Source organism: Peromyscus californicus, unplaced genomic scaffold (assembly GCF_007827085.1).
Source record: "Peromyscus californicus insignis strain IS unplaced genomic scaffold, ASM782708v3 Scaffold_5__1_contigs__length_169319896, whole genome shotgun sequence".
Lineage (NCBI taxonomy): Eukaryota > Metazoa > Chordata > Mammalia > Rodentia > Cricetidae > Peromyscus > Peromyscus californicus.
Window position 1 is genome coordinate 126,980,560 of NW_026294573.1, and position 24,363 is coordinate 127,004,922.

General features: G+C 42.6%; 1 long non-coding RNA gene across 1 annotated transcript; it reads left to right on the forward strand.

The window, feature by feature from the left end:
- The first annotated feature begins 14,710 nt into the window (after positions 1–14,710).
- On the forward strand, positions 14,711–22,714 carry LOC128096921 (uncharacterized). Its single transcript, XR_008213767.1, has 2 exons — positions 14,711–15,092; positions 19,600–22,714. It is a non-coding gene; the product is annotated as an uncharacterized LOC128096921 (long non-coding RNA).
- The last annotated feature ends 1,649 nt before the right edge of the window (positions 22,715–24,363 follow it).

Sequence of the window (24,363 nt, forward strand, 5' to 3'; positions counted from 1 at the left end):
GCAACAAAACAAGCCGTTATGATTTTTGCTCTAAGGATGAAAGACAGCTATTTTAATGAACTGTGGTGTATTCCACTGTGCTAGAGCATTAAATGCTGATGTGAGGAAGTTGATGATGCTACTGTTGTAGGGTACTTTATACCAGGCACTGCTCTGAATGCTCTACTCATCAGGTCACACGCTCTCACATAGCTTTAAAATATAGACATTACTATCACTGTACAGAAAAGGAAATTAATATCAGACTGCCTATGAAATTTACTCATGCTCACAAAATGAATAGTTGATGGAATCATTGGAGGCCAGACTTTTCTGACTCTCTAATCTGAGATGCTGAATGAATACCCAAGCCTACTTCAAAATGGAAACCTGAAAGAGGAGAGCCTTGCTTCATAAATCAACAAAAGCACAAAGTTCTGAGCTGCTGAAATTCTAGAAGAACTAGAAATTGGATTTTACAGCATAGACCTTGTCCTTTCTCAAAAACAGATATTCTTGAGACAGGAGAAATTAAAATGGTAACAATGAAATTGTATCTATTATTTTGTTATGGGCAAAGATGTCAGTCTCAAAAAGAAAAAGGAGTCTTTCATTTTCTCTACACACCCTAGGCAATAGCCTAGGCTTCCTGAGATCTTTATTCCTTCAACAATTATTAGCAAAGTACCAATCACTGATGACTTAAATATATTATGGAAACACATAAACAAATATGAGCTAAATACATGAAATACACTTGCTAAAGGAGACATATGATCACAGTGCATGTAAACTGGATAGTGGACTAGCCCCTTCTGAATAGGAAGGCTCTAGAGAAGAAGGATGTTAAGAAGTGCTGTTTGGGCGTTGTTGACACAATTGGCTTGAGTGTTAGTAAACTTACTCTGTCAGTAAGAAAGCTGGATAGGAAGGATGGAAAGAGATCACCGAGGAGGCTATTAGAACATTTCACATGAGATATGATGAACATCCTAATGAGATAGTTATAAAAGGACAGTGAGGAAAAGATGGTTTCTTGGAAGAATTTTTAAAAGGATTAAAAAAACTACTTTGTGTCTGTTCAAATATGCAGATAAATAGACGACTCCACGTATGATGAAGAAGATTCTCAATTGAGCATCTTAACTGTAGTTCTTCAAGCTATAATTTGTACATTTGGTGCTTTAGAGTTCTTTCTGGATATTTAGCCCTGCTTTTTTCCCAATACAAATCCATTTGCATTTATTGAATTTCTTCAAATTGTGTCTTGAGGGAGGCTCCATACAAACCTAGCAGAAAGGATTTTCCTAAGAAGAACGGCTTATGATACCAGCATGTCAAAACTTTCCAGGAGGATTTAGGTATGTTTCCTGGATGCTTTCTTAAATAAGATATCATATGCAAACTGCAAATAGAGTGCCTGGCACATTAGAGGCACTCAATAAATTTTAACTATTTTGCCATTAAGGCTTAGTCATCAACATTGATCACAGGCTTTCTCTAGATGGTTAATTAATCATCAAGAATTTCAAACAACATGTATTTATTGAATATGTGCAAAGCTCTCTGTAGGCAATACTGCCTGCTATGGTAATTGTACACAGTTGATTGTGGGCCCACAGATGGACTCTTTTGGAAGATGAGATAGAGTTAAGGAAGACTTCAACCTAGAAATCCAGACATTTGGACCTCCACTAGGGACACATGGTGTTCATCCAGGCTTTTTAAAAAATTATTATTATTATTATTATTATTATTATTATTATTATTATTATTATTATTGTAGTTGAGGAAACCAGCATTGATTAGGACCTAATTCACTTTGGTGGAGATGGAGCTAGGCCTAGACATGGAAGTTCCTGACTCCCCACCTAGTTCCTTTTCTGGGACAGCACATACACATGAGACTGAAACACCTTGGAAAATGACCACATGAACAAACAACTTCCTGCACAAATGATACTATTCCGCGAATTCCTTCAAACTGAAGCAGCAATTACTTAAAACTACACTAACAGGTCAAAGATATCATTTTCAATTCAAGCCATCCTGCCGAGTCACTGGCAGGAGTTGCTATACTTCCAGACAAAGAATTCATTCTAGAGACTGGAGAGTAACACAAAGTTAAATTCATTCTAATTTGAAGGTATGGGTGCCTAAATGTATGGCTGCCGAAGATGCAAAAAAAGTCAAAAGGCAAACATGAACACATGGAGATACACTCATATACTTAGACACATATAAATCTAGAGGTAAAACCAGTAGAATTCAATGTTCTCTACCAAAAGTATCGTCACCTGGTGCATTTAGAACCAGTAGTCGCCTGTTCAAGAAACTCATGTATGCTTTACACCTGCTCAGTGCATGTTTAAACAATCCAAATGTTGAAATCCAATACATATCGACAATGAGCCATATTTTGATCATGTCTGATTTTGTGGACTTGAAAATAGGTTTATTTTTACAGAAATGGAAATTATTAGCGTTGTCAAGCCTACTGATGAATGAGTATTCATTGCAAGTAAGAAGTAATATTTCCATATAGAAATGAAGAAATCAAGACAAAGTCAAACATTTGCCTGGGATTTGACTTCAAATAAACCTGATTCTTGATGTAGCAGTTTGGTCATTGAGGGTATAGTACTCTGCTTCAGGAGTTCAAATGATTATTGCTGTTTTTTTTTTTTCCTTTTCTCCATTCAAACCTTTAATCCTTGATCTGCAGCACAGCTGCAAAAAGTAACTTCAACCCCAAAGTGTCACATCTGAAGTTGGCTTTAGACATAAAAATAAACACTGCATGTAATTTCAGAGGCTCAATTCTTGTTCCTGGAGTACAGTCTTAAAATTTAAAACTCTATCTTCCGTATTTCCATCTTAGTTACAAAATTGTAATCACCCAAATATTATACTATTAACTTACTTATCTGTGGTTTTAACCCCATTTTACCTCTGAAAATTCTAATTCAAGAAAAGCAGTTCTTAGATTATCTGCATCAAGGTCTGTAACAATCTGTAACAGACATTTATAATTTTTTTTTTTTTTTTTGGTTTTTCGAGACAGGGTTTCTCTGTGTAGTTTTGCGCCTTTCCTGGGACTCACTTGGTAGCCCAGGCTGGCCTCGAACTCACAGAGATCCGCCTGGCTCTGCCTCCTGAGTGCTGGGATTAAAGCCGTGCGCCACCACCGCCCGGCAACATTTATAAATTTTAATATAGGAGTCTTCAAAGAAATTAATGTTCCAATGAGTAACTGTAAGTAATAACAAAGAAATATTCTTTCAATATTCAAAGCTAAATAGCAAACACAAGTTTGAATTTAAATGTTTTATTCTATTATTTATAATTTGACTTTTTATTTGACGTTACCTAGTATTATGTAGGTCATCTATCAATATTGGTAAATGTTCATTTTTTTTGGTAAGTGGCCACTCCTTTCAAGGCAAGGAGATGGAAAGAAAGAATTATATTCAATTGGTATAGACTCATATATACTCATACTTGGAAAAAACTGCAACAAAAAATGCATAACACCAAGACGCTCTTACTTTTACTCTCTTTGAGAATTAAGTACTAGGCATCAAATGTACACTAAATGCAATATAGTGAACGAAAGACTTGAAAGTATTAACTCTGCTGACTAAATAATGAAAGAACTAGCTAAAGCCCTCAAATGCTCAAATTCAGGATTTACTTGGCTAGATTGTGAGTTGGGGAGTAAAATAGGATAGTAAAAGAAAGTTCTTAATATAAATATTAAAGAACTAGAAAAAGAAGAAAAAGAGTCATCATATTCCAAAATTAAATTTCTAAAAGCAAAATTGCTGCTGCCCTTTCTCAATTTCTTTGTTTCACAGTTTAAAGCAACAGAACATTCTGACTCATGGGCATGCTATAAAAAGTTTTGGCCTGGAGCCCATCACTTCACATAGCCATGCAAAGTAAAAGCAACTCAAGCCTGTGTCCTAGAGAAAGCCCCACAAGTAACCTGAAGTTGGAGCCAGAGAGTCAGAAGAGGTTTGGGGGAGGAATGTCTGAAAATACTGGGTGCCTGCTCAAAGAACAGGTATGATGTAACCATAGGCCATGAGGAGAGAATGGAGGAAAGAGAGTCTGGGAACAGACGTGGTAACTAAATACTTACTTTTTCACGAGTGATTATGAGGAAAATAAATTATGTGAGATGTTTCTGGTTGATGAAAGGGCACACACATTCTGGAGACAAACTCATTTAAATTCTTATCTGGATTTCCAAAATTGTTAGCTGTGTGACCTTGGCCAGTGTAGGTAAAAAGCCCTGACCCCAACCCCGGTATTCATTTTCTCTTCTCAAAAAATGAAAAAAAAAAAGAAAGAAAGAACTACTAGTTCCTTGCCATGTCCTCATGAGAATATATGAAACAACATGTCTGTAGAAGAGCCTGGTAAAGCTTTGACTTGTGACACTCGACGGAATAGCAGATCTTCTCCTCCATTTTTTCTGAGATTGACATGAAGTTTAAAGGACACATCTGAAATTTTTTCTTGCCATCAGCAGCTATGCTATCTCCCCGGCAGTCTGTATTTTTTCAGTTCACGTAATCCCTAGATCCACCTGTATAGCTAGGTGTATTACATGTTCAGAACCGAAGCACAGAAAACTGCATGACGATTTGTCATAGGTTGTTTGACTTATTTTGATATATTTTTAAGTCATTGAAAGTTGTTTCTAGAAGCATGTCTATGTTCCAATTTTCAAGTCATTCTCTTATTTTAACAACTATTCTTGCTATCATCAGCTCCTACCTTTCTTTACACACACACACACACACACACACACACACACACACACACACACACACACACTTGGGATGAGGATATGACCAAACTGGAATTACCCAGGAAGAACAGCCCTATCCCTTATCTTTCTAGATTCAGAACTTCTAAATCCAGGAGAGAGGAAGCTTTTAGATTATGCCTGTGAAGTCTCAGAAATACAACCAACTCAGTAAACTTTGGTCTGTCCTCGGCCTATCCTAAACGAAAATTGCATTTACAATTTGACCTTTTGCATGCCCCCAATCTGGCCTCTAGATGTTACAAAGTGAGACACTCAGCAAGGGTGTTCATGGAAGATGTTGTTTCTTTGAAGGGTAAAACATTCAGAAAAAAAAAAATTGAGTAGTGACACTTCTTTTAAGGGCCTTACTCAACCAGTTCCAAAGTATTACCAACAATGCAAGACAACCATAAAAAAGTTCACATCCACCAGTGGGCCAGATACGTTGTCAAAACAAGAAGAAAGGAGGAAGACCAGCAAGAGAAAGAAGAGGGAGCTGGAGAAAAGAAGAACTCAGAAGAACAGAAAGGGAACCTAAATCTTGGAGCACTTTCTCTTTACAGTTGAAGAGTCATCAGGATTGATGCAAGCAAACACAGGTATGTCTGCACTAAACCATGAAATTATCTTTTTTGAGGACTTTGGAGAAATTGTGAATCTGCTCCTGGGGCAACAGCTGCCATAGAAACCTGGGGAACCTGTCGTGTCAAAGTTTGCAGTCTTTCATCCATCCAAGGACTAACCAAGGTTCAAGCCTACTTAGCTTCCCCGATCAAAGGAGATCTGGTGCCATTGCCTTAGAGCATTTCTAGTCATGCCCACATCCCCAATCTCAAATCCTTCAAGGTGACCTTGGAATTAGTCATCCCAGATCTCTGGTGATGTGTGTGTACAAACAAAGCTATTTATCATTCGGTCTCAGAGGATCAGTGAACCACCTTGGAAAGGAAAGCTGTTGAGATAGAGTGGAGCCTCAGCAGACTGATTTTCTAAAAGCTGTCTTTCACAGGAAGCCGAACCTCCAAGAAAGACTCCGTATGTTGACGGTCACCTTCCGAAAACCAGGGCAGGACTAAAGCAGTGATGTGCAGTTGTGTATCTTCATAGCTAAGATTCTTTTTCTTTTCCCATAACTAAGACTTTTTCCCCTCTCTGAGGGTTTTTTTTTTTTTTCTGACAAGATGTGTTAAAGTAAATGTTCCCTGTTTTGAGGGTTTTAATTTTAAATGTGGTCTTCAGGCATCTGCAATGTACATGTAACTACTGGGAAATAAAACATTGTGCAAATCCATAAAACATAACCTTAGACTGCAGCAGACTTGCATGAACTCTGAAATGCCAGTCATGATGTGAGACCGGAGTTGTCCTGCTTCCTCTTGGTGCCTTTGTCATCAGGTAGAGAACAAAGGATTCTTACCAGAACTTGATTTCCAAGGGATCTCTTGGCACTTTGAACAGAAAGCAAAATGACAGAGAAAGGAAATCTTAAAAATAGGATTCTTTACTGGCACAAAGAGATTAGTTCGATACTATTAACAGTGCCACCAAAGCCCGATTTGATTCATAGATGCTACTACCCAATATCCCCCTTCACCTCTTTGTGCTATTAATATTCCTCCCCAAAGAAATCAAACACATTGGGCATTATAAGGGTCCAAGAACATTAATCTACATTCTATTCCACAAAAATCCAAGGACAAAATAAATCCCACCAGCATAGCTTAGTTTCTTGGGGGTGACTCCAAATGTATTCTTTAACCTAAAGATCAAACAGTTTGAACCTTATAGATGTTCACTGATTGATGAATCTACCTCTTGGGACTGAAACACTGTCAAGACAAGAAGAGGAAGAAGAGTAGGAGGAAGAAAGGGAAAAATTGAAGAGAAGGTCAAAGAAATAAATGCAGAAAGGGGAAGTGTTACATTGTATACTTTTTGTTCTGGAGAAAGTTCTAAAGCTTGGCTTTTATCTTTTTAAAAAGCTACTATAATTAAAAGAAATAGTAAATTCTTACCTTTAAATATATAACAGCAGTAAACCACTGGAATTTAAAATAGCTTATACATATACAAGTATGTCTTTAGATCACTTGGTGACATTCTCTAGAATATTTTACTTTGTCCTATATGGTTAAATAAGCATATAGTTTTCTGGGTGAGATGTCAAAGTCAAAATGTCTTTCACAGCATATTGAGCAAAATGCAATTAGCTGAGGAAGATACTGTGCTAAGAAGGAGGGAACAGTTTTAGAGAGAAGGTTCAGTCAGAAACTGATTTTCTTTTATTCAGAAAAGGATGATATCCTAGCATACACAGAAGCACATCACAGATGTTTAAGTGAACAACATGTAAACCTAATGAAAATTTCTCTTTAAAATAACTGTTGGTATACTCATGACATATTTAGAGTAAAAAAATCAAATAAATACATGTCATGTGGGATTCTAGTCCCCTAAATATAACTTTGAACCTCTAGTGAGCTGGAAGCTCATGAATAAATGAATAGCAGGCTGAGTATCTCCACAGAAGCCTTAGATGAGTGTAGATAACCAGAATTCTTTAGCAATGAGGCAAATCATAGGGGGCAACTAAATTTTCTGTTAGCTCCTTTCTACCTCCTCTCTATCATGAAAAACAAAATTGATTTGTTTTTAGATAAAAGAATAAGAAGAACAAAGGCAACATTTGGCTGGAGTTTGCACTTTACTTACTGATAACCTATTGGTACAAGTTTGTCAGATTATGATGATAGAGATTTAAACTGAATGTGACAAAGTAGGTTTAAGATGAAAAAAAAGAAAAGAATTGGATTATATGTAACTGCTGGGAATGAAAATCAAAGAAAAAATGAAATATGATCCCAAATAAATTTGACAGACTGAGTGTTTATTTGTTTGTTTGTTTGTTTGTTTGTTTTGGGCCATCCCCTCTGCCATCTAGCCATTCTTTACTGATAAAAACATATTCAAATTCTATCAAGATAGTTGTTCCCTTTTGTAGTTGAGATTTATTTAAATATCATTTTTAAAAGAAGAAAAGAATCCAGGTGGCTTTTAAAAAGCCAAATATATAGTTCGTGGTAAGTAGATGACTTAGATATCTAAGAAGTAATTTTCAGTGTGCTCGATACCTGTCACATCACTCTTAGAGTTCCATCAGATATATTTTCTTATTTTAAAGACTTAACCATGTGTATGTACTAGAATTAATGTACCTGGAAATAACAATAATGATATCATAAAGATGTATCAAATTTAATAAATATCGCTTTTATGGTGAATAACAACAAATAACATTTTTCTGTTTTAAACATTTTTGGAATGTATTTATGTATTATTTCTTTCTCCTTTGACAAATGTAGAAGCTAGTCTAATTTCCATACAAATTCAGTGGTATATTTAAGAGACTGTCATTACAATGCCATTTACTTAATTTCTTGGTTTTAAAAAAAAGAGATGAAGGAGAAAGAATGAAGGAATGAAGAAAAGGTATTAAAAACCTGTAAGTATGTGTTAAAATGATATGCTATGTGATGATATACATACACATTCAATGTATTATATGCTCAGATTAAAGCTTTCTCTATTTGCTTATTCAATGGAACTCACGAGATAATGTGTGAAAGATCAGCTGCATTTAGTATGTATCTCCAGTCTACAAATAGAAATAGCTATACAAATGGAACATAAATTACTCTGAGAGACTTAGGAAGTCAAACCAATTACCAAAAGTTAAAAATATGACATAAAATTGTCATATCCTACATACTAATGTTTAGGATTATTGTATTTTACACCTAAAATATTTTTTGAACCAGTGTAGCTTTCTATACCAAGTGTGTGTATGTGTGTGTGTTTGTGAAGAACAGTCTTTTGATGTATTTTAGGTGACACACTGCTCTGTATTAAACAGTGGCCCACTGCTCTTCAGAATATCCTATTTGCTCATTTGAGAAACAACTACTAAAAGAATTATTCATTGCTCCTATCTACACATAAATTTTAGAAGTCATTCACCACACTTGGCCAAAATTATTTTCAAAGCATATACAGAGAGGAAAGACCACTAAACTTTCTCCTACCTACATGTGAGAGCTTGCCGGCATCCAACTCCCAGGCTCTCAGGCCTTTATTTAATCCCAGCCCTTAAATAATTCAGATAACAGTTGATTACTCCTTTGCAAGAACTGTTGAGCTCTGCAAAATGTGAGTAACACAATATTTCCTACATGAGAGAGGCAATCTCAAATAGTAGACGTCTAAGTAAAACACACTTCTTGAGACCACACCATGCAACCTGTTTTTACATTTCTATATATAAACTCTGGCAAATACCAATTTGCTTTACTACCACGTAATTCTGCGTGCTTGCTTTCATTACCAAGCCATCCAGTACTACAGCTTAATCTGGTCAATTTACAATCCCTCATCCATGTATTTTCTGGATTTCAAACCTTTTCTGAATCATAACAAGTGAGATGGTTACTTACGTAACTCAATAATCCAAAAGTGCACATAAACGCAAATTTAAGCTTAAAAGAATTTCACATTCACCGCTATTTCTTTAGTAAATAATTGTTTTATGTCTTTTAACAACCAAGATTCAATATCTACTGCCTCTGTTCCCTTGTAAACATCAGCCAATACAAAAGAGCTTGGCTCACCTGACTAAATTACAACCTGAGTAACTGAGCAACAGGAAACAGACAGGAAAAACAAAAGCAAAAACAACAGAAAGAGAGAAAGACAGAAAGAAAGGAAGAAAGGAAGGAAGGAAGGAAGGAAGGAAGGAAGGAAGGAAGGAAGGAAGGCAAGCAAGCAAGCAGGCTAGCTTCCATTCCCAGTCAAAAAGTGGTAAATTTTTACCATCAAAAAAATGTCTGCGTAAGTTCTGGATCGATTAAATTTACCCATAAAGCTGACGTATGCACCACTTTGCTTTGATGTATATGACTGTCCATAAATATCTGAGCATGTGTTTGTAATTACCACGTACCAGAATAAGTGAAAGACACGCAACCAGATTACAAGCATCAAATAAGCTCTGTTTAAAAAAAAAAAAAATTACCAACTCTGAGCAAAGAACCCGCTGGCTCTGGTGGTATGGAACATTTTGAACCGTTTCTATCCCTGAAACTATTCATCACTTTCTCTCACTTCAAGCACAGGCATAATAGTTCTCTCTACTCTAACAAGCGAGTTCTGTCTTCTTCTATCTCGATCACGAAACATCATGAAGTAGAAAAATCTACAGACTGCATTCAGTATCAGCCATAAGCAGCGCATTCGGCGATTGCTCATACCATTTGGAAACCAGTGCTCACAGGACGACTGGCCTGACACCTCATCCATCAGCAGGGTGCCCACAGCAGAGTGGACAGTCTTCCTTGCACCATCTCCAGAGTGGAGGCCCAGCTGGGGAACAGCCTTCTCTTCCAATAGCAATTAGATCTTTAAGATCAGGCCTTAGCAATTTGACCTAAAGCCATCCTTCCTTGCAACAAAGTCTTCAGAAGAAGAGACGGGGAACAAGGCAAATGAGAAATGCAAGTCTCTGTGGCCTGGTTAAAAACTTTGTTGTGTCAAATAAACTTTGGCCACCGGAGGAAAGGACCCTATGGTTGCTCTGGCTTTAGAAAGCTCTGTCCCGGGCTTCTCAATCTTCTTTTCACCTCTCCCACTCTCCCTCTCTCTCTCCTCTCTTGTTTCAAAGGGGCCTCTGGTCAGCGCTGATTAATAAGTGTTTTTTGTTGTGAAGTGTTGAATAATAGGGGATGGCCGGTGACCCAGTAAAGACTGAACCTTGCGCTGGTTTATTGTGGCAAGCTGAGAAAGGGGCTTTAGGCCCAAGACCGCAAGCACTGACCCGCACACATCCCGCGGATCGCCTATTCATTCTCACAGCCCTGCAGTCGCCCAGGCTCCCATTGTTTGCGAAGTAACAATGGAGATTTCGCAAGGAACGCAAAGCTCCTTTCAAATCCTCTCTGATGTTTTGCATTTAGGGAAACAACGACCTTCACTTTTTCTCTCGACATTTTCTATCACCGCAGTTTAAGTGGATGGGTTTTCAGGGATAACTTGGGTTGAGTTTGGCGCTTGTTTGCGGAACACCAGCGTCTAGCGGAGACTAGACCGGTGGAAAAGAAGAGCCCCAGAGAATTCCTTTTTTTTCCCCCTTCTTGTTCTTAATGCATTTAGAGAACGGAAGCTGCCTCTGGGGAGAAGGGGGAGGGGAAGGGAGAAGAAAGCGTTTTCTTGGCACGGTTGCCGGGCGGGGGCTCGGCGGCCGAGGCCGAGGCCAGGCGCCGGCCCCTCATCGCGGACGGTGCAGTGGCGGGTCCCACTCGGCAGCCGAAGGCACTGCCGAGTTTCCACCCGTTTTCCTCGGCCGGCCTTTCCAGCTCGGTCTCCAGCTCTGGGGCCAGCTCCACCGCTCCCCTAGTCCCTCAGGCCCCTCCACCCCCGGCGGGGTTCGCTCCGGGGCGGCCGCAGCCTGGAGGCAATGGAGTGGCGGGGGAGGAGGGGACGGCGACAGAGAGCTGACGCCCGGAGGCCAGGGCGGCTCCGCCTGAGATTTCCTTGTGCTGAGCTCTCTCGCACCCCGCCCAAGCAAGCCGTTGGGACAGGAGACCCAGCTGGGGGCAGCGGGGCCAGGCGAGGTTACGGTGGAGACTGGGCCATGCCTGCTGCGGCCTCAGCCTCTCCAGACGCCTGGCGTCCGCTGCCCCCGGCCGGGCAGTAGGCAGCCACCTCGACCCGGGACTAGCCGAGGGGACCCGGGGTCCGCGAGGACGTGGCAGCCTGCAGCACCGTGTCCTCGGCTTCTTCCAAACGCTCCCCGCCTTCCCGCACGTGCAAGCGAGGCGGGTCAGCTGGGCAGGCCGGACACGGAGGCCGCAGGGAATCGGGGTGCTAGCAGCGATCTGAGGCCCACACTGGGGACCCCCGTCGTCTGGGAGCTCGGCCGCCCTGGGTAGGCCTAGCACGCAGGGCAGAGGCCAGGCCATGACTCCCGAGACGGGTGTCAGAGGGGACTGTGTGAGGCGCCCCCCTCCCAGGCCGGGCCCATGCGCTCGCCCTCTCTGTGGCCGCTCCTACTTCGAGAACCCCAGCGCTTACACCTTTTCTCTGAGCTGGAAGCTAAAGCCTGGGCGTTGCGCGACCCCCGCGGCCTGGTGCGCGCACTGATACTGGGTCGCTGCCAGCGGCTCAGTGCACCCCAAGGGTGCCTCGCCCCGGCTGGGAGAGGAGAGAGGAGGAGGAGGAAGAAGGTTAGAAAATAGCAAAGGAGAAGAACGGCTGCGAACCTAGGGCAGCACAGTGGGAGGAGGGCTCATTGTCCGGTCCCTTCAGTCCAATTGATATGCTAATCTCTTTTCTGATGCGAGACAAAGAACACCTTTGCACTTTTAAAAGACTTTTGTGCCCTGGCTACAGAAGTTTATTATCCACTAATTAGCAACAACTTCTGGCAATGAGTTGGGTTACGTTTTCATAAACTCGCTCTGGCTATGAGGTGTGCAGGGCAGTACGAGGTTCGCGTGCAGAGAAACCCCTAATCCGGGACTAGAATGCGATCACTAGCCCAGCTTGCAGGGCTGAACTAGGTGGGAGACCCGGATCGAGAGTTAAGGGTGTGTAAAAAATAAAGATTCTGTTGGAAGAATGATTTTGCTGGATCCGACTGTTTTCTATCCCCTGAGCTTTCCGGAGGCGATGGCTGTAGTTAGCCCGTCCATCTTACTTGGGTGGATAGGAAGTGAAAACATTGAGCGAATGTTCCAGCGCTAGCCTTTGATTCTTGAGTTTTTCTTGGAGGGCTTAGCTTAAGACAGCGAAGTATTCAGGAGAGGCCCATATCTAGGAAACGCAAGGATAGCTTGCGTACCCTCTTGAGGTCTCCGCCAAACCCTGAAAGTTGAGGCGAAGCTAGTATTGCGGGAGCCAGAGACGGAGAGAGAATGCTGGGTAAAGTGCCCACCCTGGGTGGTCTGAAGTCGCCACCCCACCAAGCCAACCCTCCTGGCTAACCAGACCTCAGCACAGCGTCTTCCCCGCAGCGGGATGCACTGCACAGTGCCCCTCCACAGGTTACGCAGGTCCTTGAGGATCTTTAACAATCTCACAGCCCAGGTCAATAAACTGAAAACGGATAGAATGAACATCATCAGTGAAAAGATATGGGGCAGGAGGGGGATGAACCTGGTTCCTCCCCAAAACAATGTCCTTTGCTCCAATAAAAACATCGACTTTGAGGCCTGCGTTTCGTCCAGGCTCAGCCTCAGAAACGGTATTTTGTTTTAAACAACTCAAGCCCCCAAGCAAAGCACTTGTAACTAGGTTATACAAACACACAAGAGTGTATCCTTTGTTTAGATTTTTTTTCTCTCATATTTTGTTTTTTACTTTTCCAAAGGACTCCATAGAAAGGTTTTGTCGGATATTTCAAGCGCATGTCAGGTGGCTAGCCGGCTGTGCATCTTCCGGAGATGGCAGTTTTAGCCCAGTTCACTTTGCCCTATGCTCAAGGTGAAACGCGGCCTAACTCAAAAGCCTGAGGTGACTTAGGGTATCAAAGAGAAAATTCACAGTCAGGAAGGAGTGATTGTTCTGTTTTGTTCCCATTGGGTGGAATGGGATGTGGTTCTCTGCTATCCTAACTTCTCTGACGTTCTCATGCAATGCTTCTTAACCAGCATTGTTAAAACTAGGAAACGGGGTAGGAGCTGACAGCAAATTGCTGAAAATAACGAAGATCTAGCGGTATTGGAGTCTACAATTTCCCAGAAGACAGGAGTCTAAATAGTCCCTAGTCGTGTGTGGGGTGAGTGAGTAGGTGAGAGAGAGAGTGTGTGAGGAAGAGGGGTCGTGGATTTACCACCCTCGGCCACCTTCATTGAGGTAGAACAATGGCTCGGCCTGGGTTCTTTGGAAAGAGAAACTGCAGGAATGCAGAGTTGCTCTTTGTGCCCCAACCTGCTCAGAGGAGCCGGAGCTAAGGAGCTAAACCCTCACCCCTCAGCACTGGGCGATGTCTACCATTTGAGGATCCCTCTGAGACTCAGCAAGCAAGATCGCGATTGCCCCGATGTCCCAAAAGGCCCACTCTGTGGCAGGAAGAAACCTGATCAAAATCCAGCAACCTCAGACTTCACTAGAGGCAGAGCAGGGAAGAGCTGGACACCTCCCCTGCCCCCAGCAAGGCCAGTTGGGTCTCCCCATCACCACCACCCTAGCGTTTGATAACAATAAATTCTGATTCTATTTCACATTAAGAATGTATTTATTTATTTAATACTTCAGATCTTCCCAAACAGCTTAATTTCCTTCCAAGGTGAAGGGTTAATTTTAAAAAGGAACTAAAAGAAAAAAATTTAAAAAGAAAAAAAAGAAAGGCTCTAATTTAGAGCAATGAGGGATGTTATCTGTGTGACCTTGACATATGAATGGGGGAGGGGCATGTAGGTTTGGGTCCCGACCCTTGTCCTCTAAGTATCTGGGACATTCTAGGCCCTGGCTAAGAACACCAAGATGAGGAGGGATTTATTTTCAAAGGTTACCATTAGCGGCTCACTCGCTGAAGTTGGGAATTTGGTATTTTTATATTTCGTGAAATTCATGATTTAATTATACTCCTAAAACAAATTAAGGGCAGGCCTTCTACACAAATTGGAGGCAGCTAAATGCTCTTTTGTGCCTGCAGCCCTCGGATTGTTAAAGAGGCTGCTGATGCATGAGAAGAAGTGACTGATTTAACTCATTGGGATGCAGGAAGCGACCTGCCCTCTTTTGAAAAAAAAGTGAGAGAGAGAGAGAGAGAGAGAGAGAGAGAGAGAGAGAGAGAGAGAGAGAGAGAGAGAGAGAGCACTAGCTAGCTATAGAAGAGCAGGAGGGTGAGTGACAGAGAAGGGAAGAAGAGAGAGGAGAGGAGAGGAGAGGAGAGGAGAGGAGAGGAGAGGAGAGGAGAGGAGAGAGGAGACGAGTGGAACACGCAGAGGGAGGGAGACCAAACCCCCTCTTTGCTGCGTTGAAAGCTTCTGAATTTCAAGCAGAAAGTAGAAGGAGCCCCACACAGCAATATTCGTCTTTTCTTGGGCTGCGTGTGCAGAGCGTAGACAATGAAAATCTCCATCCCCTCCCCCATGCTCTAGCCTACAAGATTTTTGTTTCTTTCCTTCTCAACGATGGAAGCCATGTAAAATCAAATATACAGAGATGTGCATTCATTTTTTAAAGCACAGACTAGCAAACCAAACGAGCTGACCGCGGATTACCCAAATGCGCACCTGCTGTAAGTACTGTCTTTTCCTGGGTTTTTGAGCTCTGCGTCGCGCTGTGAACTGAGAGTGTTCCCTTTGTGAGCAGCCTTGCTGCCTGTGTCTGGATGTTTTTATTAACAGGGACTCCCCGGATTGTTTTTTCTGCACCTGAGCAGCAGCATTTCGCTTAGGGTTTGGATTGTAAGCAGTGACTTGGAGCCCCGGGCTGGGGGCAGGGGAGGCGCACAGATCAGGGCTTCCCGCGCACTGAACATCTTTAAGAGCTGCTGCCCTCTCAGCATCCTGGCTGCAAGGTTGGTTCCTGGCGCTCCAAAGAAATGGGTCAGGGAGATTTCAGAGCTCCGGGGCTATCTCAAGGAGCAATGGAATCAGGAGGGATCTTAGACCGGGGGAGGATGCGCTTCCACCCCTGCAACACACCTAGCATGGAGCCCTCCTCAGCCCACTGCTAGGACCCCTTGTCTGGGGAGACTTAGAGTGACTGCGACCAGCACGCTGCTAGCCCTGAGCCTTTGGTGCGTCTTTTATCTAAATCTCAAAGCTAGGATCTTCTATAGACCATGCATGGCTAAAGGAGGGTGCCAGAGTGTGTGTGTGTGTGTGTGTGTGTGTGTGTGTGTGTGTGTGTGTGTGTGTGTGTGTGTGTGTCTGACAGTGCCCAGACAATATAAATTGCCATTCGGGGAAGACATTTTCTAGCCTCTTGAAAATGTGCAAGAATTCTGCGGCCCACGCTTTCTTTGTGTGGCGGTCTGCGCCAAGCTCTTTGTGCTTCGCAAGTAGAAAATGGCGAGTCCTATTGTGTTTAGGCCATTTTCTTCCGGTATAAGGATTTCTCAAGTTTTCAATACTTTGAGGGGTAGAAGCAAGGAGCAACCCTCCCATACCCGAAGAAGCGATAAGGCTAAGGCTAGGTCCCTTGGCCTGGTGGGTCTGGACCTTGCTTTGAAACCAAGAGTCTGTTTTCTTGCTTTTCAGATACTTATATTGGAACAATTTGTGCTGGTCTTTGCCCTCTATAGGGGCATAGGAGTTCTTGGGGTTTTGGATCATAAGCGCCGTGTTATACACACATATGAAAATAACACCCCTGTCCCGATAATTTTGAAGGAGAAAAGGGCAGAAGGGGGGGGGAGAAACCCAACTATTTGGATGCAGGGTGGTGGGGTGATGGTGGTGGTGGTGGTGGTGGTGAGTATGGTTTTATTTTTCCTTTCTCTTTTCATACCGTGGAGGAACCCCAGGACAAAGTTATTGTTACTCTACTCTTGTCAGTCTTCAGATTGTTTGAAAACGTAAGACAGAATGCTATTTGCTATTGGGACAGAGAAACTACTTAGCCACTACATCACCGTGCCTTCCTTACTACCTTAGAAAGTATGGGTTTACAGGAGGGATTCTTTTTAATTGGTTCATCGCAGATGTGCGATGTCTATCTACACTGTCCACCGCTGTATGAACATAAAATAAAGACAGTGAGATGTCCCAGAGGAGTATTCTCTCTCTCTCTCTCTCTCTCTCTCTCTCTCTCTCTCTCTCTCTCTCCCCCTTTGTGTATTATTTTTATAAAAATTTCTTGCTCTAGTTTAAACCATATTCAAAAGCAGACAAAGTTGACTCTAAAAAACTAAAGAATGTCCGTGTTATTTTTCTTAACCAAAGAGGGAGAGGGGGAAAGAGGAGGGCAGATTGACAAATTTTATATCCTACTTATTACAGATCTTTGGGTCCATACATAGAGCAATCATTTGTCAGTTCAGGAAAAATGAAATGTACCCCCCCCCCCCCACACACACACACAATGCACTTTTTCTGGTACTCTTTTTGGTGACAGATACAGGGGGAAAAATATTAAATGACTGGACTGAAGAGGAGGATGTAAGGCCTGTATACCCCTTTCCTCCTTTTACACAATCTCCAACCGTTAGGAAGTCAAATGACTGCAGAAACACCTCGACTTTACATTTCCCCAAAGCACCCTGAGCTTGTTCTTTTACGTGAATCAAAACCATGGACAGCGAACTAATTATTTAGCAAACAGAATCCAGCAAAATTGTTTGAGTGTGGAAGGGGAGTTTACCTTCGTAGTATCTGTTGGAGGGAAAACAATTCTTACTATATTGTATAACAATTTGGATTCAATTTTGAATTTAAACTAAAATTAGATTTTAAATTTAAGTCGCAATGTAAACACATTCTACCAAATTTTAAAGAAATGATAATTTATATGTCCATTTTTTTGCCCTTTCTCACAGGTAAAACTTCTCTACTCAACTAAAGGTCATTTCTATCTTCTGCTACTCGTAAATAACAATTTTAAATGCACAAATTTTGTTATGCGCGGTTCCTTATATGATTCAAAGCGAGTAGAGGAGAAAATTTACTATTTTGTCTGGGATTAGCTGGACAACATTGTAGCAAATGAATAGATTTTTATCAGTGACTGGGGCTCTAAATGCACAGAGTTGGAAAAATTAAATGCCACTTTGATCGACAGGAATAGTATGAATGGAGATATGACGCTGCTACCCCATTTCCTCCTGGATAGGCACGGTAGCACATCACTAACAGTACAATAGTTAGACAAACATTTATTTTTTCTCAAGAAAGTAACAGACTTTCTTCTACATACTGATCCAGTTTAGAGCACAGGATTGGCTCTCTTTGGCTCTGTGTCAAATATCCATGTTGTTTTGTCCATGGGTTTCATTACCTTAACCTTTTCAAAAATGAGCTCCATCAAAATTATTTTGCTTTGTATTATATAATGCACTGAAAACTGCTCATTTAAATTTCCACCTTCAACCCTGCGACATCTGACTTATTTTATAAGAGGTCTTCTTTGTGTCCAGTAAAGGCCTAGACGTTCATACAAATGACAAATAATACACAAATTAGAAAAAACAATTTATATTTAAATTTAAAATTAAATTAATTGCAAGAAAATGAATTATTGATCTTTAGTCATCACACTTGAGCAAAGAATGAAAGTGCAATTCTTTGAAATGTCCTCATTTCTTAGAGTAGATGATAGAGATATTTTAGACACCCGTATTTAAAAACAAACAAACAAAGCAACATCTTCAAAGCATTTGAGGAGAATACTCAATGTCATTTGATGGTATCTTGATTCTTTCCATGATGGGATTTTGTGGTTCTTGTAATGGTGGCCGAGGGCTCCCTGAAAGCAGAGAGAGTTTGGAAGGGAGTCATTGTTTAGGAAGGCACTCCATCGGGGCTGCATTCATAAGATTAAGGATAATTTTAGACCTTGGCCTGGGGAAAGGACAATCGTGGGATTGAGAAGGTGCAGATAAGCCTTGGCCATAGAATTAAGAGGTGGTCCCTCATCTGAAGCATGGCTGTGTGCAGCCGGAGGGAGGTGCTTATTGTTCATGCCCAAGCCCTGGGGTGCCAGATCCTAGGTGAGGAAGGAGAGAGTAGTTCACTGTCTACATTTTAGTGAAAGGAAACTAAGTGTGTTGACTTGGATTTGCCTTGAGCCAGCCTGGACCTTGACAGAGGTCTGGGGAGTGCTATGGGGAGGAGGAGGGAGGGAGAGACTGAGCAGCTACATTTTAGGGAGTTGTCTTGGGGCCAGTGTGTTGGAGCCCAGGAGAGTGTAGGCAAGGGCAAGGCGGTTGCCCTTTGCATTGGCCAGGCGCGGCTCCTGGGGGCTGCGTGCCTTCTGCGGCTCTTTGGTTTCAAGGACACTGCGAGCTGTTCAGGACTTTGGGAGCCAACATCTGTCTGACTGGTGACGTCAGCAGCCCGTGTAATCCTCTTGTGCTGAAGGCAGATGCCTTATTTGTTTGGCTGGAGCGAGCCATTAATCCCTAATTCTGGATCAGCAAGCGAGGGGGAAAGACCGGACCGCTACGATCCACCCCCTCCCTGCCCCCACCGCCCACCCTAAAGCACCTTATACCGTGGAAGCCGATCAGCCTCCTCTTTCCTCCTAGAACACGTCGAGCAGCGCCTGAAAACGCTTTGGTCCTCTGAAGGTTTGAGCAGAGCTAGCAGCTCTTTCTCCTTCGGATTTCTAGGGCTATGTGTATATGCAATTCTTTATTTCATCGATCGTTTCGATTTTCTTGTGGGGACTCTTCAGTCTTGCAGTTTGCAGGATCTTAAACCAAGAAGGGGTGGAGATTGGAGAATGCGGTTCTGGCGTGTGGTCTGAGGGAGGGGTTAGACCGGTAAGGGCGCGCGGGATGCGCGAATCGCTGGGACTGCACAGAGGATAATCTGAGGACTCGCTTTCAGGACTCCATCTCCGGAAACCACTTCTTTGGTCCTGACTGCATCCTCTCAGCTTCCGAAGCCGGGGCTGAGTTCGCAGCTCCCTTGTCGCCCGGCCCATTGAGGAGAGCCCCCCAGCTCAACTCACTAGGTCCGGTCAGCAGGGTCACCTCGGCTCCCTTGAGTTCTTCCTCCCGCCTCCGGTCCCTCCTCTCCAGCTTTCCCCTCCTCCCTCCACCACCTGCTCTAATTCTGCGCTTTGATTCTCTTTTTCAGGGGAGCGTTCTGGGGTCTCCGCACAAAACCTGATTTTGAGCTCTTCGGCTTCCTCCGAGAGAGCTGGAGCCCGTCCTTCCCCGTGGCCCACCCAGCCGCAAGAGATGCTGTGAAAAGAGCCGCTGCCCACCGCCTCGGGCCCTGCTGTCCAGAGGGCTCCGCCCATAGAGGTCAACTCCCCTCACTCTTCCTCTTTCCAGTTCGCCCTCCCTCCGCCGAGCCCCTGACTCGGGTCTCCTCCCGACTTTTGCCGCAGAGAGTGCATATCTGCTGCGCTGCCCTTAACCTGCGCCGGGAGCAGACTCAGACCAGATCTCTGTTCTCCAGAGCCGGAGGAAGCCCGAGCAAGCAGCCTTTTCTCCCTGCAGTAAAACCATAGCCAGACCAGATGCGCCCCAGCTCTCCCGGGACTCGGCAGGTGCTGTTGAGTTAATTTTTCCGCCATACAAAGAAGGATGACCCAGCCCGCCCTGGGATTCTGATCTTTTCCCCAAATTTCCCAACCCAAATTGGGGTATCAGAGGCATATCCGTGTGTTTGTCGGACATACAAACATGCATGTTTATGTTCGCTTTTATCTGCTAGATTTCTTCTCGATGGCAGGAGATGACTGACAAAGGTTTCTTCAGCAGAATACGCATGGCGTGGTCCTTAAAGACTTTCCTTTCCTTGCAGATGTCTTAGGAAGGGATTCAGGGCAAACCAACTCAGTTAATTGCCTTCAGTAAAATAACACGATTACGAAATTAGATCTGTACCAGAGGGGTAATTAACTTCGATCCGTGCCATCATTTGAAAACCAGATTTATAGACGTATGTATGGATTTTAGGTGCGCTGTAAATGGCATGCAGATGTATGCATAAGTATACGCAGGCTCTTTCCCCATCTACTCTTCCACCACGCAGACTAATTAACGGCAACTCTAGCAGATGTGGCAGGAGGAGAGCTGAGATGGAGCACTGCGCTGAGTTATGACCCTGGGGGTAGGGACTCCAAGCCTGAACTCCAGGGGAGGCTGAAGGGCAGAGAGGAAAGTGTGATAGTTGCAGTGAGTCAGTTGCTTCTGGATCAAGATCAGAGACTCTGCCCTCCGTGTTCACAGCGGACCTTGATTTAATGTCATACAATTAAGGCACGCGGTGAATGCCAAGAGCGGAGCCTACGACTGCACTTGAAGGACATCAGAGAGACTCAGGGTCGGAAAGGGTGGGGGAGAGACAATTGCAGGCGTCAGGAAGGGAGCTAGAATGAACCCATCCTGTGCGGCATAAGGACTCCTCGCATTGATTCAGAATCTTTAGAATGCGAGAGTCATATGTTTTTCAGCGAGTGTCCGGGAACCCCGCATGCATATCCCCAAGGGGAATATTAGAGCTTTCATTGACAGCTGTCAGGAGAGCAGTAGCTCCCATTGGTGCAAATGGTCTAGAGAGTCTGCATTTGGAAAGCGCTGGCCTTTTCAAAGCAGAATGAGGTTGTTCTCAATCCTGGGCTGAATTGGGAAAACAAAATAGGAGAGGGAGTATAGCATTAAATAGCGCCCAGACCACATTGCACAAGAAACCTCAAATGACTCAGTCATCTGTGGAAATAGGAACATCCGGTCCCCCAGAGCCCTTGACTTCTCCCATTCTCTACCCAGTCTCATGGCGGCCTTGTCTAGCTTTAAAAGACCAAGGCAAAGTCGCAATACCCAAATCAGTCAACGTTGTCGAATAACGGGAAAGACCAAGCCAGAAACTCTGAGACTTGTAAATTAATCTATTTGAAAGACCATGAGGTAGACTTAGTTAAGGTAGGTCCACTCCACAACCTTGGAGCCTAAGAAAACCAAGGCTGAGAAGGAGCCTTGAGGCAAGTCTTTGTTCTGATGTGGCCTGCCTGGCCTGGGAACAAAGGCGAGGCTGGGCAAGGAAGAACCAAAGTGGCCGCGCCCTCCGCGCCTTGCGCTGTCCGTGGTGCTGACCGGACCCTCTTCCTCCTCCTTCTCTTCTTCCTCCTCCATCCATAAGCCCGCAAGTAAGGCAATAAAATCGCTTCTTCCCTACTATAAAACATCCAGGATATTAAGTAATTTACAAATAAAAATTTGAAATGGAAAGACTGTAAACAGCTAAACAGTATTTTACTGAAACTGTCTACTCTATTATAAAAATCAGTTGGTTTGGGTTGAAACCAGAATCCGAGTAGTGGACAAAACCTGAAAGAAAGACATGGAATAGAAGAAAATTTTGTTTTGTTTTGTTTTTCTTAAACCACAACCCTGAAAACAGAGACACAAGGTTCGAAGATGTGGTCACCAAAGGTACCTCTCAAAGGACCCCAGAGTGTGCCTCAAGATGTATTAAAAAGGATAACACTGGAGTGATTAGGTGACCAGGGCAGGCAGGAGTAAAGCAGCCTGAAAACACTGTCTAGGCTCTCAGCAGGGATCTGAATAGGGCAGTCTTCCTAAGTGAGTTCCAAGGCCAAGACCCACAGAAGGATGGGCTCTCTGGTGCTCAGGAGCTGATACTGAGCACCACCTCTCAAGGAGGCACTGCAGGTCCAGCGGCTTGAATCCCGCATTGCGGGGAAAATCAGACTGCAGAACTCTCCTCCTCATAGCTACTCTGGACCAGACCTCCAGAGGCAGGACACATTACCAAATTCCATATAATTAAGGTTTGCCTTAGGACTTGTGGGTCAGATGTGTCTAAATTAATGTATCCAATGTATATTTAAAATGCTCAGCCTATTTCAACATTTTAACTTAAACATCGAGAATATGTATATAAGCAATAAAATATTAAGTTCTATACTTAATCATATTTGCAATGGAAAGAGAAATAGGCAATAAATTGATTTGCATCCAGCCTAGGCCCAAGAAAGAAAATGTTCCATGTTTGAGTATCTTTATAGATTCACATCATAAATGCTGTCAAACATCGGTCATAGATAAACTGAACCAGGTTGTACAAGAGAGACAGTGGCAGCAATTTTTATGCAAGCATAGAAATGGGCTATATATGGACAATTGCCTAAAAGATATGGTTTTATAACATTTATTCTCTTAAACCCGAATGATGGAAATGTATCCACTGACTTAGGAAATAAAAGAGGTCAGAAACAATATCCTTGGTGGTCTAATTCCTCCTCACTCCGTCCTGAAAGGTGGATTTTATTTGTCTTCTGATTTTAAAACTCTGTCAATTACCACTTTCATATGCACAAATTTCAGTTTTGTATTTGATTTCACACAATACAGGGGGATGGAATTTGCAAACGGTGTTGGGAAAAGAGCTATCTCAAACACAAAGAGGATGGCTTTAAGATGTTCTTCTTGTGTCAATGAAAAACAGTCACCAGAAATGGAAATGGGTCTGAAGCATTGCAGGCTGTCACAGAGGTTCCTATATCCTTCCAGTATTCATCCAGCTGTATCAATGGACTATATCAATAGTCCCTTGAGTATTTCACAAAGTAAAAAGGGTCTAAGGCTTCAAAACAGTCCTGTTTGCATTGTTGCAATTCATATTACATAATAAGAACACACTAGTACTTCCCAACCTAATCCTATTTGTTTACAATCGTACTAAACGCTGGTTTCAGAAAGTTTAATCAGTTAAAAAATATATTTTCCTAAATAGAAACGAAATGTGTCATATTAGAGAATTACAAAAGCATGGGAACAAATTCATGATTAAGTCATCTGGTTACCAAGATTAAATCCAGCGTGGTTTCTGATTCATAGTGTTTCTATACTTTTAAAACTATTTATTTTCAATTTCTTTTAAAAAAAAAATCATCCAGCCTAATGTCCGTTACAACATTTTTCCTGCTATGAAATTCTGTGCTCAGCAGTTTTCCAGCAAAACAACCCAGGTGGACAATTAGAGAGCTTTAGTACAGAGGACCATGGGAGTCCTTCAGCAATCACAACTTTCATCTAGTGGTCTGAAATTAGAGCTTCTCGGAATAATTTAGGAACAGCTTGACCCATTGAGATGCTTAGGGACAACCCCCTTGGGAAATAGCTTCTTTCCTTCCAGGGAACAAGATGCTAGCGCAGGGAACAGAGAGTTATCTGATGTCAACAATGCCAGAGCGCCCTCTGCTGGTCCCCAAGAAACAGCGCACTGGTTACAGAAGCCAGATGGTAGGAGTTTCAGTAAGCCCTGGAAACATTAAGCTCTTAGGATCATTTAATCTGTGGAATTTAAAGGCTCCCATCATATTCTCCGCCTGAAAGGCCACCCGATTTTTATTCTGAGAGCTCCTGGGATGGTTATCTTATAGAGGTAGCGAGGAGTCATTGTTTGAAGTTGACTGAGATTCTGTTGGTTGTTTTCTATGTCCTTTCTTTTTGCAGTTTTTTAGCAAAATATGAAATTGTAAATCTCAGGAAAAAAGTCATTCTCATAGGCAGCTGAATATCAAATAATTTTCATTTATTTTACCCATAACTAAAATTTAACAAAAGGAAATATTTTAATTAGAATAAAGATACCAGGAACAGGGTGTTTACTTTATTTTAAAGGGTGTTAAAACAAAAATACAGCCTTACGTAAAGAATGATTGTGTTGATTTGTGTTAATTTTACTCTACTTTTCAAAGACTACACTTTTGAATAAGAAAGTGAGTTATATTTGAGGAAGAAGCTGAAAGTTTTGAGTCATATTAATTAATATATCCAAAAATTCACCTCTGAAATCTTCCTACTGAGTTAATATCAGTACTCAGGTGGCAAAGGTCCCAGAAAGTAGACTACTGTGAGTAAAATC